General features: G+C 33.6%; 1 pseudogene; it reads left to right on the forward strand.

Annotated features, from left to right (window-relative positions):
• Positions 1 to 9,174: 9,174 nt before the first annotated feature.
• On the forward strand, positions 9,175 to 14,532 carry LOC149190363 (LOB domain-containing protein 15-like; annotated as a pseudogene).
• The last annotated feature ends 1,179 nt before the right edge of the window (positions 14,533 to 15,711 follow it).

A 15,711-nucleotide genomic window follows, 5' to 3' on the forward strand; every position in this document is an offset into this window, starting at 1 on the left:
ATCTTGTAAACTTGAAATCCAACAAATTACAGAGCAAATTAACCAATTATAGGAAGAACTCCTTACAATGCAATTAAAATTCAATCAAATATCCTCCAATGGAATGGAAGTCATGGATTTGCTTGTGTAACAAAGGACCTTAATGTAGAAATCACGGTATAGATTTTCAATTTCTCATGAAGTTTTAATCAAAATCACAAGACACAAACCTACTCTACTGCTCTGCGAAAAGTAATTCACAATCTAGAACAAAAAATTTAGACATGCAATAAGAAATAACACACATGTAAATATTATTTTTCTCGAGGAAAGCAAACTGCTAAAAACCCTAATGCCTGCTTGCATTCATCTGATGAATCGAGATGTATTGCAATTGTTTTGCTCAACTGAGCACACCCTGCAGGTGAATAACCTATCTCTCTGCCCACTGAGAAGTTCTGACCCAAACTTAGTCAATTTATGCCTCTTCTTGAGCCCCTATTTCCTTGCGCAATTCCTTGAGAAATTAGGCCCCTATTATTTAGGAATTTCTCCAAAATGGATTGTGTAATTCCCAAGGTTGATCACTTGACTACATGCAACACCTGTACACTCAAGACTAATATATAACTAATGTGACACTGCCTTGGAATCTCCACCACAGTCGGGGAACTCGAATTCACTACATGCACTAGATATTTTGGGTTGATTGATCAGTTAACTGGATGATCACTAAGTTTTACTGAAGTCCCACTGCACAACTGACCTTCCATTAGTTCCTCCTACAGTTGGAACTAGTTTAACTGAAAACACCTTGAGATAACTAAATTTGATTGGTACAAATTAGCAATCACACATGCTTAACTGAACTATAACTCCTCCAACTCAAATTTATTGAGTAAACTAGGTGACACAATTCATGTCACACAAGTTAACTGCATCCAAGTTGTTTACTAATGTGGAAATTCATTTTTTCTCAATTTAATCAAGGCAAAACCAAATTGAGAATTTATTGTTACATTTTTCAACACTTAATTCAGAGAAATGACGATGAGATAATCGTTATGTGTCAACAAATAGAAGTTTTACAAATTTCAATGGAGAAAAAAACATCCGATCCCTCCCTTTCAAATATAGAAATGCCAAAAATAGCTCAAGTAGTCCTAGAGATGAACTAGACAACCACTCCTTAACAAAAAAGCCAGGAACAAAAGGGAAACTACACATGTTAGATCAGTAAAATGATATATTACAAATGTTTTCTTTTTTTACATTTTTTTGGGCATGTTTACACATATAAAAACAACAATATAAATATAAAGGATGTGAAAATTTTGAATTTTGAAAAGGTCATTAGGAGTAAAAAGCAAATAAAATAAAATTGAATTGGCCTTTGTGAACAATGGAAAGGTTGTAACAACTGCACTTACACACTGTCGATTTTTAAAATATGAAAACCTATTCTATTTTTTGTGAAAAAAGATTATAGATGTTTAAATTTATTAGGATTTAAAATCTACACCTTGAAATTTTTATTCAAAACGACAATATCACTAGATTTATGAGATGTTTAAATGATTATGTTGACTAGAATAAATAGAAAGTGCCTAATGATTTAATTAATTAAATCAAATGTACATTGTATTGTACAATTTTGATGCAATTATTACTAGCATTTAATATATATACATTAATTGATGTCTTTAATTTATTTGTTTTGAGTTTTAGTTACAAGTTCCTCCATATACATTAATTGATGTTTTTAATTACATGGTAAGGCATTCCCTCTGGGAATAACTCCCCCAGTTACCACACTATACTCCTCTGCATCATTAGATCCAATGTTAGATGATTGAAAGTTCTTCCACCATTAGATCCCACTCCTTTAATAGTCAACTGAATCTTGATTTATGCAACTGTTCAACTTGTTAATCTTTATTATAACCCATGAACATATTGCAAACAAGCCAAAAAATAAATAGACAAGCAATAACTCCACCAAAGAACTGAAATACCAAGGAATAACATATTTTCCTATCCACGTTCCTAGCCCTTGGATGCCATCCCCCCCGGACAAGAGGACAACCGCGCTGGAGCAAATTGTCATATTGAATAACTGAATAAGCGTAATGAGAGTTTTCAGGTTCTTCTCGGTCGAAGGCAAAATTCATTTTCTGCTGACGAGTTTCTCCTAGGGTTTATCTGAATTTCAAAGTCAGATTTATATAGGGAGGATTTTTCATTATAGCTATATCTCTATTTTCTTGAATGTACTTGTGGTTGGCCGAGTCTTGAGCACTTACTTTGGCAGAGTCTTATATAATGACACATTTACTGTGTATTTAGGAAATCCTTTTTGTTATTCAAAGAAAGAATAATGACATATTTACTACATATTTAGGAAATCCTTTTTGTTAGTTAAAGAAAGAATCTGATTTGCTATTATATTTCTATATATATTCTCTATGTATTAGAGTTTTTATTTTTATCAAGACTATAAATTTTCTGGTAGAGTTTGCATTGTTGTAAGCGTATTTTTTTTTGAATAATTTCTCCCCTAGTTGAGAAAGCGACTACAGGACCATGTTTACCATTTTACTTGTTCTTTCATAGACTCTCGTTTGGTATATGTTGACTAGAAAATTTGTCTTTAGTTAAAGCACATTTCTCTTAACTATCACTTCTCTTTGTAAATTGAAGGTTCAATTATAGCATAAGAAAAAACATAAGCAAATAATCTAGATGAATTTAAATGGAATTCGTGGTCAGATGTTCCAAAGGGAAAGAGAGTTTGATTGGATGCATGCATCATGCTACACAGTTGTCAAAGCACAATAAAATGGACTGTCACATACTCGTCCATGAAACCAAAGTATCCGATGCATTCAAAGTTAAGGTTTTGAAAGCTCATAATATGAATTTAACCTTCTAATGAGTGATCTAGGTCAAGTCCTATAAGATGATTGCCATATTAGAATTCTTTAACGGTGCCCCGTACTATGTTTTTAATTTCTTTCGTCAATTACGTTGGGCCAACTATTGCTTTAGTGCTAACCGCCACTTACAAAAACAAACTATGGAATTGAAAAAAAAAAGTTTTTTTTTTTTAAAAGAGAGTAGGTAGTTAAAAAAAATTATAACAATTAATTAAATTATATATATATATATATATATATATATATATATATTTAAAATTATTATTATTAATGATTAAAAAATAATATATAAATTAAAGATATATAAGTTAAAAAAAAACCTATACAATTTTTTTAATTATGGAGATTCTTCTCTACTTTTAACATTGAAATTTCTAATTTGTAAATATGTTGTTACAATACCATAATTTCCAAAAATATAGAACTCATTTCATATGACATTTTGTTAATTAATCAATTTAATTAAAAGGTAAAAAGAACATAACTACTTTATAGAAATCAAAGGATATTATTAAGAATATTCTAGAATATTATGTGGAGGTTAAATACTTATCATCTACCTAATAATTATTATTGATAATTAATTGAAAATTTTGAAAACTCTATTCCAAAAAAGGGACGCTTATAGACTCAATTTTTTCTTTGATTGATAATTTAAACTAAGAATTAAATGAATTGTAAATCTCTTTCTTATTATTTATTGTTAGGAAGTATTTGAATTTTTTTACTTACAATAATTTATTCTCTTTCCACAATAAAATATTTTATTATGGTAAACATTATATACATATTAATTAATTAGTTAACATGAATATTAAAATAACTTATTGAAATATTTTTAAAAGTATAGGAATTATACATTTTTGTTGCATACAAAATTGAAAATATAAAATTTTATTTTATTTTTACTTACTTTTAGCTTAAGGTTAATAGGATGATGATGATGGTTAACGTCCATTGAGACCAAACTTTGGTCTATCGGACCTAAAGAAATGAATTATTTAGTTTGATTTAAGATTTTATTCCTATGCTCAAAAAGCTTGGAGAGAAGCCTCCTGAGCTCACTGTAATTTTGACAATGTAAAAGGCTAAGAAGATCAGTATTGCAACAAAGATTTTGAAACTGAGATCTAATGTGGTTGTACGGGGGGAACTCTAAGAGGAAGTGATTTTCATCCTTGATGTTTTTATTCTCACAGAGATGGCAGAACCTTTCCATCCATGGTGTTTTAGGAACTGCCCAACAACCCGTTTCACTATGGAGCTCATGAGAGTTCGTTCTAATCTTGGATATATTAATTTTCTTCTTTAAACTAGTTAAGAGAGAGAGATACTTTTGATCTTCTAGGGTGGGGTTGATGACCTCCTTATAATATCTTAATTTTCTTTTCACTGCTATATCTTTCTCATACCACATTTTTTCTTTGAACTTAGAAGTAACAATATTTTTAATGTTATTAATGTTTAGCTATGCAACATTCTCGTCGATCTCCCAATGGTTTAACCAGGCCCTGGTGTCTTTATACCAACCTCGTTTGAGCCTTAGGTGGTTTTGGCTAGAATTTAAAGCTAGCTTAGGAAGTCTACGATCTCCTATGTTATTGAGTTTGTGCTTGTACAATAGAAGCCTGGTCATAGCTAGGCTCTCAATAGGGGAAAGACCCACTTCTATAAGGAGAATAGGATAGGGTGTGTTGCTTTTAATTTTGAGGCTATACATTATAAAACGCTTCTGGATTTGCTCAATATTTCTCCAGGATTCTCTAGAGATGCTACAACCCCAAACCTCACATCCATATAAGATAACTGGAGTGACTAAAGTTTCAAAGAGGAACTTCTTTCTATCCCACATTACGAGGTTTTCCGTTTTACAATTATTTTCAAGACCAAAATAAGCTTTCCATCCCCCATTAATCCTTTTCTCAATGCTATAGTTCCAGTTGAGCTTGTGATGAATATTAATTCCTAGGTACTTGTAGGAAGACACTTCCTCCAAGTTACTATTGTCATACATAAAATTAGCGTAAGTGTCTTTCTTGGATTTGATAATCATAACTTTTGTTTTGTCAGTGTTAACAATCATACCCATGGTAGAGCATAAATCCTTAAGAAGTATAAGTTTCTTATCAAGATCAGTTGGGCACCTTGCGAGAAGAACAATATCGTCAACATAGAGAAGAAGGATGATGACTATCCTAGCTAAGATCGTGCCAGCACATCCTGCTTCCTCTAAACAACCTTTTAGCTTGTCAATGTAAATGCCAAATAGGGTAGGGGAGAGGGGGTCAACCTTGTTTAACTCCGATATTACACTTAATATCTTTCTAACACCCCTCATTGCTCTTTAACTTAGCATTTACATTCTCATATAACCTTATAGCGGTAGCTCTCAACTCAAAAGGAACCTTTAGCTCTTCTAATATGTTCAGAAGGTTGTTTCTAGGAACCCTATCGAAAGCCTTTCTAAAGTCCACAAAGCAAAAAAAGAGATTGGATTTATCATTGTGACATTCCTCCACAATGATCCTAAATGTAACGAGGTGGTCTGTTGTTGAGCACTGCTTTCTAAAACCCGCTTTGCCTTTAGCCCGCTTACCTTCACTTTCAAGCCATATGCTCAACTTCCTTTCCAAAATAATACCATATAACTTGTCTAGGAGAGGGCTAATCATAATTGTCCGATAATTAGAGGGGTTATTTGTATCCCCACTTTTAAAAATAGGGATAATGAGGCTTTGAGTCCATGGTTTAAGGAACGCTTGCTTGACTATTTGATTGAAAAGCTTGTGAATGTGGGGGATGAGGACAAGACCTCCAATTTTTAAGATTTCCGCCTGGTAACCTTCAATGTCCTTAGCTTTCCCATTAGCCAAGTGATTAACCCCAAAATCAATGTCTTCTAATGAGATAACTTCTTTCGTTGTGAGTAGGTTTCAAATTTATCCATGACATTTGGAGATTCATAAAGCTTTTTAAGCTAGTAATTCTAGTCGTGTAAAGCAATTTTATTATTATCTTTAGTTTTCCTAGTTAAAATCTGCCTCCAGAATTTCTTAGGAGCTACCTTAGAGAGGTGTAAGAGATTCTCTTGTATTTTACGAATATACTACCTTTTTCTCCTTTTAGTTAGGGCTTTGTATATTTTTATCTTGCCAATTTTAAGAGATTCATAAACAACTTCCTTAACTGCTCTCCTCGCACTTTTACAATCTTTGTCATACCATGGGTTGGTTTTGCTATTTCTTTTATTACTTGAAACTTCAATTGAGAACTTGTTAATAGAATATGAGAGGGTTGTAGTAAAAGTATGATAGAGATCTTATATGTTGTCTATACTAGATCTTCTTATTTGTATTCATATGTACATCAAAATATTTTATTTATGGTTGAGTGTGGGAGTGATATTTTTATCACATCTAGGGGTACTCTATGGTCCCAAGGAAGACAAAGTGTTTAGGTAGTGTTGACGTCTTGGTCATATAAAAAAATACAAGTGATTATATATATATTTTACTTACTTTTGTCTTAAGGTTATTATACAATTATTTTTATTCATATTTACATCAAAATATTTTATTTATGGTTGAGTGTGGGAGTGAAATATTTTTATTACATCTAGGGTACTCTATGGTCTCAAGCAAGACAAAGTGTTTAGGTACTTATGGGGTCTTGGTCATATGAAAAATAATCAAGCACAAGTGTATGGACTCTACTAGGGGTTTTTGTTATCCAAAGAACATCAGGTGGACACACTTACGGTAATGTGTGAGATTCTTTCTTAATCCTACATCATCTAGTTAGAGGCTCCCTCCCAAATGAGAATTTATGTAAAACATCATGAAAAGAGTGAGGAAATTGTAGAAGATGTCCCATCCAAAGCATATTTCCTTGTCCTAAGAGTTTTCAATAGAGAAGCAAACAAGTATGTTAATGAGGGGTGTAAATGAAAGATAGTTGAATTAAATGTTAATGGCCAAATCAAGCCTACTATAATTACCTAATGGTGGATGAAGTCTATTAAAAATTTCCTTAGCAGTATTATGTGTTGTACACTATGTTTTGTTGAGGCACTTTTGTAAGGAATTCACCTACAAAACCTCTTTTTTTGTTGCTTACATATATTCTTCTAAGGATTATTGGAATTTTATAATGCTTTTATTTAAAACTAACCAAATATATACAATCATTATGTCTTTTTATTATAGCCTACACTATAAATGGAACATGCTAGTGCAAGTTTTAGCATGAAAGGAATTACATGTATTTCATATTGAGTTGCAGAATGTACTTTGTGCAATAAATATGTCATTTCCACATGATATTGATATTATTAAAATATCATTACATCCTTCTAAGGCAATAATTTTTCATATTTACCATACTAAGAAGGTTGCACATGAAGAAAACCTTTTTTTCCATAAATACTTAATTACATCCAAATTAGATATTACTTTTATAATGTTTTTTCAGCCTTCTAAATCATCAAAACTATGACAATTTTATAGTAAAAAATAAAATAATAAAATTTAAAAAAAATATAAATAATTACGACGTAAGGCGTTCCCCTCTGAAATTAACTCCCCTCTTGTCACACATGTCTTTCTACAATCCATCTGATTGAGATGTTATACGATTCAAATAATTTCCATCATTGGATTAAACATATAGTTATAACTGAAACCATACTGATCATCCTAGTTGAAACCATATGAATAGAAAGCGAATGCCACTCCTGGGAAACCCAAATCAATGGCACTCTTGGGAAACCCAAATCAGTGAATGATGCCCCTCCTCAGAAACCCAGTGCAACCGATGCTTGATGCCCCTCCTCGGAAACCCAACGTAGCCAATGCTCAATGCCCCTCCTCCTCTCCTCAGAACCCAGTGCTTTCCGTGCTGAAGGAAACATTATTGCTCAATGTGCCTCCTTGGAAACCCAAATCAGCAGAGTCCCAACCCTCGTTTCAAGAGTCCTTGCAACAAGAAGAAAAAGTCTTAGTAAGAGGATATTAACAATGGGCTCAATTCTCCTTTTGCTGCCATTACTGGAGAGAACCTTGATCGTAATTTTAGTGCGAAAACATCTAATGGGATTGTGAAAAGCTCTAGTGGGTCTCTGAAATCTAATATTTCAGAAACACCTTTGTTGGCTAACGCTTTTGGGATTCATTCATGTAAATCTAGGATATGTGCTGATAACTACCCAGATTGGGGTTCAGTCAATTTCAAGGCTCAACCCCACAAATTCCTTGTTGCAAAGAGGCATGAAACCCGTTGAATGAAAATGCAGTGAAAGGAAAGAAGATGGAGATATATCTAGAAAATGTGCTTGTGTTGCTTCCAAGGAATTAAGGGCTTCTCAGGAGGAGTTTTGTAAGGAGAATCTGTAGTTAACACCTTCAGATTGTGTGGAAGAAGAAGAACATACGAGAAGAGGTAAGGACTGCAAAACCCATGGCTCTAATGTGAATCTTGAGATTGCAAATGATGATAAACATCATGAATTTGAATTCAATGTAGATGGAAGATATGGGTTTGCTGAGAAATCTTTCCCTGCCGAAGGAAACTTTCTTGCTCAATTCCCATCCTTAGAAACCCAAATCAATGGAGTCCCAACCCTCGTTTCAAGAGTCCTCGCAATAGGAAGAGGATATTAACAATGGGCTCAATTCTCCTTTTGCTGCGATTGCTGGAGAGAATCGTGATCCTAATTTTAGTGCGAAAACATCTAATGGGCCTATGAAATGCCTTTGGGATTCATTCATGTAAATATAGGAGATGTGCTGCTAACTACCCATCTCTTTCCCTGCTGAAGGAAACATTCTTTCTTAATGCCCCTCCTTGGAAACCCAAATCAGCGGATTCCCAAGCCTTATTTCAAGAGTCCCCGCAATAGGAAGAAATAGTCTCAGGAAGAGGATATTAACAATGGGCTCAATTCTCCTACTGCTGCCATTGCTGGAGAGAACCATGATCCTAATTTTAGTTCAAAAACATCTAATGGGCCTGTGAAAATCTCTGGTGGGTCCTCTGGGATTCATTCATGAAAATCTAGGAGATGTGCTGCTAACTACACAGATTGGGGTGCGGTCAATTTCAAGGCGTGCCTTAGGTCGATCCCTATGAGTTGTGTTGCTAAAATGTTCCTAAAAAATTTAAAATTAAATTTGTTTCATGTTTAATGGACTGAACTGTATCACACTCGTTGCAGTGGCAGGAGACCTGATCCAACCTATAATTCAAGCATGAGCATGGCTGAATGTCCAGAGAAAGGTATATGGAAATAGAAATTATCAATATATGTTTAGCATGTTATAGATTTTATTTGAGGGGTTGAGGATGGGAGTTATTTGGGGGAAATTAAACTATTTTAAAGAATATTCAAGTTACATTGTTTAAGTTGATATAGCTTCGCTCAGTCCAGGTGATAGTATTTACTGATCGAATTTATCATTTAATTTGAGATTTCAACAATGATCTCAATGCTTTTGGGTTTTTAATATATCATTTAATTTGAGATTTCAACATTGGCCTCAGTGCTTTGGGTTTTGAAGATCTTGTGATTTGAATAGAAATGATAAATTTCCTTACTTATTGTCTGAATTTGTTGGTTCAGGGAAAACTTTGAGAGCTTTTCCAGGAGAGCGAGATTTAAGCAATTAGCAAATGCAGATCGCATGGGGTGTAGGAAAATCCTTGGGCCCCCCCGGGGACTTTAAACACCATCACTCCATGCGCGGCCTGCAAGCTCCCGAGGAGGCACTATGCTCAGGAGTGCCCATTCTCGCCATATTATTCCCCTCACGAGCCTCAAAAATTTGCGTCTATTTACAAGGTTTTCGGTGCAAGCAACGTGTCCAAGATGCTCCTGGTAAGGGTTTGGTTTAATTTTATTGCACCAAGAGACCCATATAAACTTAGTTCTAATATACCTCTAATATCTTAAGGCTCCAAAGCTTAAGGACACACGTCCAAGATGCTCCTAGTAAGGTTTTGGTTTCCGTTTTATTGCACCAAGATATCAATCTAAACCTAACTCTAATATGGTGAATTTATAGTTCTAGAAGGATTGGTCCTTTTCTATTTATGCTCTCTTGTGGTAGTAAATTTCAACGAAGGGAAAGAGGATGAAGTGATATTTGTCAACATTTAGTCAAATCAAAAGAGAGTATGTGTTGGCCAAGCCTTCCATAATCAAGTTTATCTTCCAAAGAAAGAACCTTATGATTAAAAAATTGTTGTTAAGTGGAAACCAACCCTCAAACCATGACCAATGCGTGAACAAAGGAGTATGCACAAGATTTTCCTTGTGACTATTGACTCCTTCCAACTTTGGTCACCAAAGAGCCTTAAATAATATTATTTAAAATTAGTTGAGCCCTCCATTCTTATTTTTGTTAAAAAGAAATGTTTTACTTATGATATTGATCATTATTTTATTTTTAAATACACTTTGTGACCCCTCCAATTTAAACACGGTCTTATTGTTCTGTGACATTCACTATGTGCTTGTAGTTTTTTAGAGCTAAATTAGAATTTAACCACCCTACCAATTTTTTATGATGATTTACCACACTTGATACCTTATTTTATATAAATACTGTTAAAAATAAAAAAATTTAACATCTATAAAAGGTTACCCAATAGACATTATAGAATCTACGTTTTGGCCAAAACATTTTTCTACCTTATTTTATATAAATAATGTTAAAAATAAAAAATTTAACATCTATAAAAGGTTATCCAATAGACATCATAGAATCTACGTTTTGGTCAAAACGTTTTACTCGATTTGAATTTGAATTTTAAAATGCTGGAATGAGAGCCGTTTAGGAGAGGTTCATCTTGGTTAACAACAGTTACCACGAGAGGCTCATCTTGGTTAACAACAGTTACCAGTTATTATTTTATTCTGTCATGGATGAATGGTTATGCTTCTAAGTTGTCCTGCTCCACTCATTGAAGATAACTATTCTGATTCTCTTGGGTTTAGAGTGATCGATCAAATATAGATAGGTGATATGATACTTGATTGTTTCACTGTCTTTTATTTTCTCAAAGTCCTTGCATTCAATTCACTAAGCATATAGAATGCTACCTTCTCATTGTGAAAGTTACAACAAGATTCTATTGAGGATGGTTAATTTAAATAAACTAAAGTAAACCTTGATCTGTTTACTTTCATAATGCTTTTGATTCATTAAGAATGCACAGATTGAAGTTACATTTTCCTCCTCTTAAACAACTAGACAACTCTGTAACAAGGTTTTACAAATTTTCTGGTTCAGAATTCTTCAACTTCAAGTCTATCTGAAGCTGTCACCAATGCTCTTTGAATGTCTCAGGGCACTTTACCATTTATGTCAGCATCGAGAGACAAGGCACCTCAACACGATTTCCTCAACCCTGAGTATGAGCAAAGTAGGCAGAAGCTTTATGTAATGGAAGATGAGATACCTATGGACATAGTTGAGCTAATGGAAAAAAATCAACACGAACGAGGTCTATCAAACCTCAAACATTCTCACGAAATCCATAACCTCGAGAAAGAGAGAAGAGGATTGCAAATGAAAAAAACATCTACGAGTCAGGTCAATCAACATGTAGGGGGAGGAACAAGCCTCAAGAAGAACACTGCAAAGATTAAGACACATCCCAAACAAAATGGCAAAGTAAATATGTTTCCCTAATCAGGAAATCAGTGCCAAAGTAATTTTCTAGTAGACTATGGAAAAATAGATGTTTCTCTGAGTGTAAGAGATAACTCAACCTTTTCAGACAAGGAAGGGATAACATACGACTCATGTGAAGGTGATCTAGCTCAGTCCAAGTGATAGTATTTACTGATCAAATTTATCATTTAATATGAGATTTCAACAATGGTCTCAATGCTTTTGGATTTTTAATTTATCATTTAATCTGAGATTCCAACAATGGTCTCAATTCTTTGGGTTTTGAATATCATGTGATTTGAATAGAAACAATTTCAATTTCCTTACTTATTGTCTGAATTTGTTGGTTCACGAAAAACTTTGAGAGCTTTTCCAAGAGAGCGAGTTTTAAGCAATTAACAGATGCAGATCGCATGGGGCGCAGGAAAATCCTTGGTCCCCAGGGACTTTAAACACCATCACTCCATGTGCAGCCTGCAAGCTCCTGAGGAGGCGCCGTGCTTAGGAGTGCCCATTCTCGCCATATTTTCCCCCTCATGAGCCTCAAAAATTCGCGTCTGTTCACAAGGTTTTCGGTGCAAGCAACGTCTCCAAGATGATCCTCATAAGGGTTTGGTTTAATTTTATTGCACCAAGAGACCCATCTAAACCTAGTTCTAATATAACTCTAATGTCCTAAGGCTCCAAAGCTTAAGGACACACGTCCAAGACGCTCCTGGTAAGGGTTTGATTTTATTTTTATTGCACCAAGATATCAATCTAAACCTAACTTGAAATCAATCTAAACCTAACTCTAATATGGTGAATTTATATTTATATAATGTTAGTTGTTGTTTGAACCATTTTCTAATAATCAGATTCCAGAATATCTCTAAAATTTACAATTTACAAAATATCTCCAAAATTTGTAATCTACATAAAAATACCCACATATACATCTAATCTCTTGAGAACTCCAATCTAAACCTAGCATAATATGCCTCTACCTCCTAAATGTTCTAAATCTTAAGGATATATTAGGCCATACAGCTAGTAAGAGGATGGGTAACTATTAGTAGAATGGTTTTTGGTGTTGTGTTTTAGTTGCAGTCATTGTAATGTTGATTGAAGTTTAATTTTTGATTGGTAAGTCTTAGTAGTTGGTGTAACAATGACCTAAATTTAAATTTTCGCAGATTAGCTTTGGTGTTGTGTTTTAGTTGCAGTCATTGTAATGATGATTGAAGTTTAATTTTCGATTGGTAAGTGTTAGTAGTTGGTGTAACAATGATCTAAATTTAAATTTTGGCAGATTAGCTTTACACATTAAAACTTGTTCTTGGCTATTCTCGCCATATTTTTCCCCTCAAGAGCCTAAAAAATTCGCGTCTATTCATAAGGTTTTCGGTGCAAGAAATGTGTCCAAGATGCTCTTGGTAAGGGTTTGGTTTAATTTTATTGCACCAAGAGACCCATCTAAACCTAGTTCTAATATGCCTCTAATATCTTAAGGCTCCAAAGCTTAAGGACACACGTCCAAGACGCCCCTGGTAAGGGTTTGGTTTAAGTTTTATTGCACCAAGATATAAATCTAAACCTAACTCGATATCAATCTAGACCTAAATCTAATATGGTGAATTTATATTTTCAGAATGTTAGTTGTTGTTTGAACCATTTTCTAATAATCAGATTCCAGAATATCTCTAAAATTTACAATTTACAGAATATCTCCAAAATTTGTAATCTACATAAAAGTACCCACATATACATTTGATCTCCTGAGAACTCTAATCTAAACCTAGCCTAATATGCCTATACCTCCTAGATGTTCTAAATCTTAAGGATATATTAGGTCATACAACTAGTATGAGGATGGGTAACCATTAGTAGAATGGTTTTTGGTGTTGTGTTTTAGTTGTAGTCATTGTAATGATGATTGAAGTTTAATTTTTGATTGGTAAGTGTTATTAGTTGGTGTAACAATGATCTAAATTTAAATTTTAGCAGATTAGCATTACACATTAAAACTTGTGCTTGGCTTTTAGTGTAGAGGAGGAGGAGGGGCATTCTGCTTCTTCACTAAGCTCCTATCAAGGATGTTGGCATATAATTGTAACTTCTCTTTACTTCGTAATAACATAGTGGAATTTTTTAATGATTTTTTTTTTTTTTTAATTATTTATTTATTTATTTATTTTTATTTTTTTATGCTGATAATTAATAATTTATTATCAAGATGATGGTTTAGTCACTGAGTTAGTTATGAAAAATTTATTTTATTTTATTTATATTAAATGGGTCAAGAGATTGTTAAAGGTTCATATCTTAGTGAATTGGGGAATTGGGTTATTTAGGTTGGTTGGACAGAATGATTGCTATTTGGTTACCCAGTTTAGATTTAGTTCTTTGTTAGTGGGAGGCCACTAGAGTATTAGTGGAAGAGTGACATGATGATAAAAAGTATTGTTATAATGATTATGTGCAATTTTCATAGGTTCAGTTAGTTCCTTGCTAGTGGGAGGCTGCTAGAGTATTAGTGGAAGAGTGACATGATGATAAAAAATATTGTTATAATGAATATGTGCAATTTTAATTTTAATTTGGTGTTTGATTCCTTCTTGTGGGGTTGGGCTTGAACAGAGAGTCCTCGAGAGTCAGCGAGCAGATGCAATGAACAACCTGGTTTATGAAGCCAACGTTCGCCTGAGAGATCCAGTGTATGGGTGTATGGGAGCCATATCCTCACTGCTCAACAAGCATAGTCCCTACAGTCAGAGCTTAACTCAGTGAGAGCAAAGATCATGAGATACACATTTCACTCAGAGGCAGCAACCATGCACCACCAGCCACCTGGCCAATCCTCTCATCAAGCTTCAATGATGCCATCTTCCTCTGCTGTTTATTCCCAAGGTAATGCATCTACTGAGTATACTGCCATGAATGACCATTCCAATTACTATGGATGACACCACAACTATTAATAATCAATAGCAAGGTCCCTAGTCATCATTACGAGAAAACCATATCTAACAATTGGGCTCCAAAGCTTAAAGGCACACGTCCAAGACGCTCTTGGTAAGGGTTTGGTTTCAGTTTTATTGCACCAAGATATCAATCTAAACGTAACTCTAATATGGTGAATTTATATTCCAGAATGTTAGTTGTTGTTTGAACCATTTTCTAATAATCAAATTCCAGAATATCTCTAAAATTTACAATTTATAGAATATCTCCAAAATTTGTAATCTACATAAAAATACCCACATATACATTTGATATCTTGAGAACTCCAATCTAAACCTAACCTAATATGTCTCTATCTCCTAAATGTTCTAAAGCTTAAGGATATATTAGGCCATACAGCTAGTAAGAGGATGGGTAACTATTAGGAGAATGGTTTTTGGTGTTGTGTTTTAGTTGCAGTCATTGTAATGATGATTGAAGTTTAATTTTTGATTGGTAAGTGTTAGTAGTTGGTGTAACAATGATCTAAATTTAAATTTTGGCAGATTAACTTTACACATTAAAACTTGTCTAAATTTAAATTTGGGCAGATTAGATTTGCACATTAAAACTTGTTTAAATTTAAATTTGGGCATATTAGCTTTACATATTAAAACTTGTTCTTGGATTTTAGTGTAGAGGTGGAGGAGGGGCATATAACTGTTCAAGGATGTTGGCATATAACTGTAACTTCTCTTCACTTCGTAATAATGTAGTGGCATTTTTTAATGAATTTTTTTATGCTGATAATTAATAATTTATTATCAAGATGATGGTTTAGCCATTGAGTTAGTTATGGGAATTTTCTTTTTTTTTTGTTTTATTTTAAATGAGTTAAGAGATTGTTAAAGGCTTGTCATTGTGAAAGTTACAACAGGATTCTATTGAGGATGGTTAATTTAAATAAACTAAAGTAAACCTTGATCTGTTTACTTCCATATGCTTCTGATTCATTAAGAATGCACAGATTGAAGTTACATTTCCCTCCTTATAAACAATTAGACAACTCTGTAACAAGGTTTTACTCATTTTCTGGTTCAGAATTCTTCAACTTCAATTTTATCCGAAGCTGGCACCAATGATTTTCATATGTCTCAGGGCACTTTACCGTTTATGTCAGCATCGAGAGACAAGGCACCTCA

The sequence above is a fragment of the Pinus tabuliformis genome, chromosome 3_1 (assembly GCF_031772625.1).
Source record: "Pinus tabuliformis cultivar Carrire ecotype Pingquan chromosome 3_1, CPIR1, whole genome shotgun sequence".
Lineage (NCBI taxonomy): Eukaryota > Viridiplantae > Streptophyta > Pinopsida > Pinales > Pinaceae > Pinus > Pinus tabuliformis.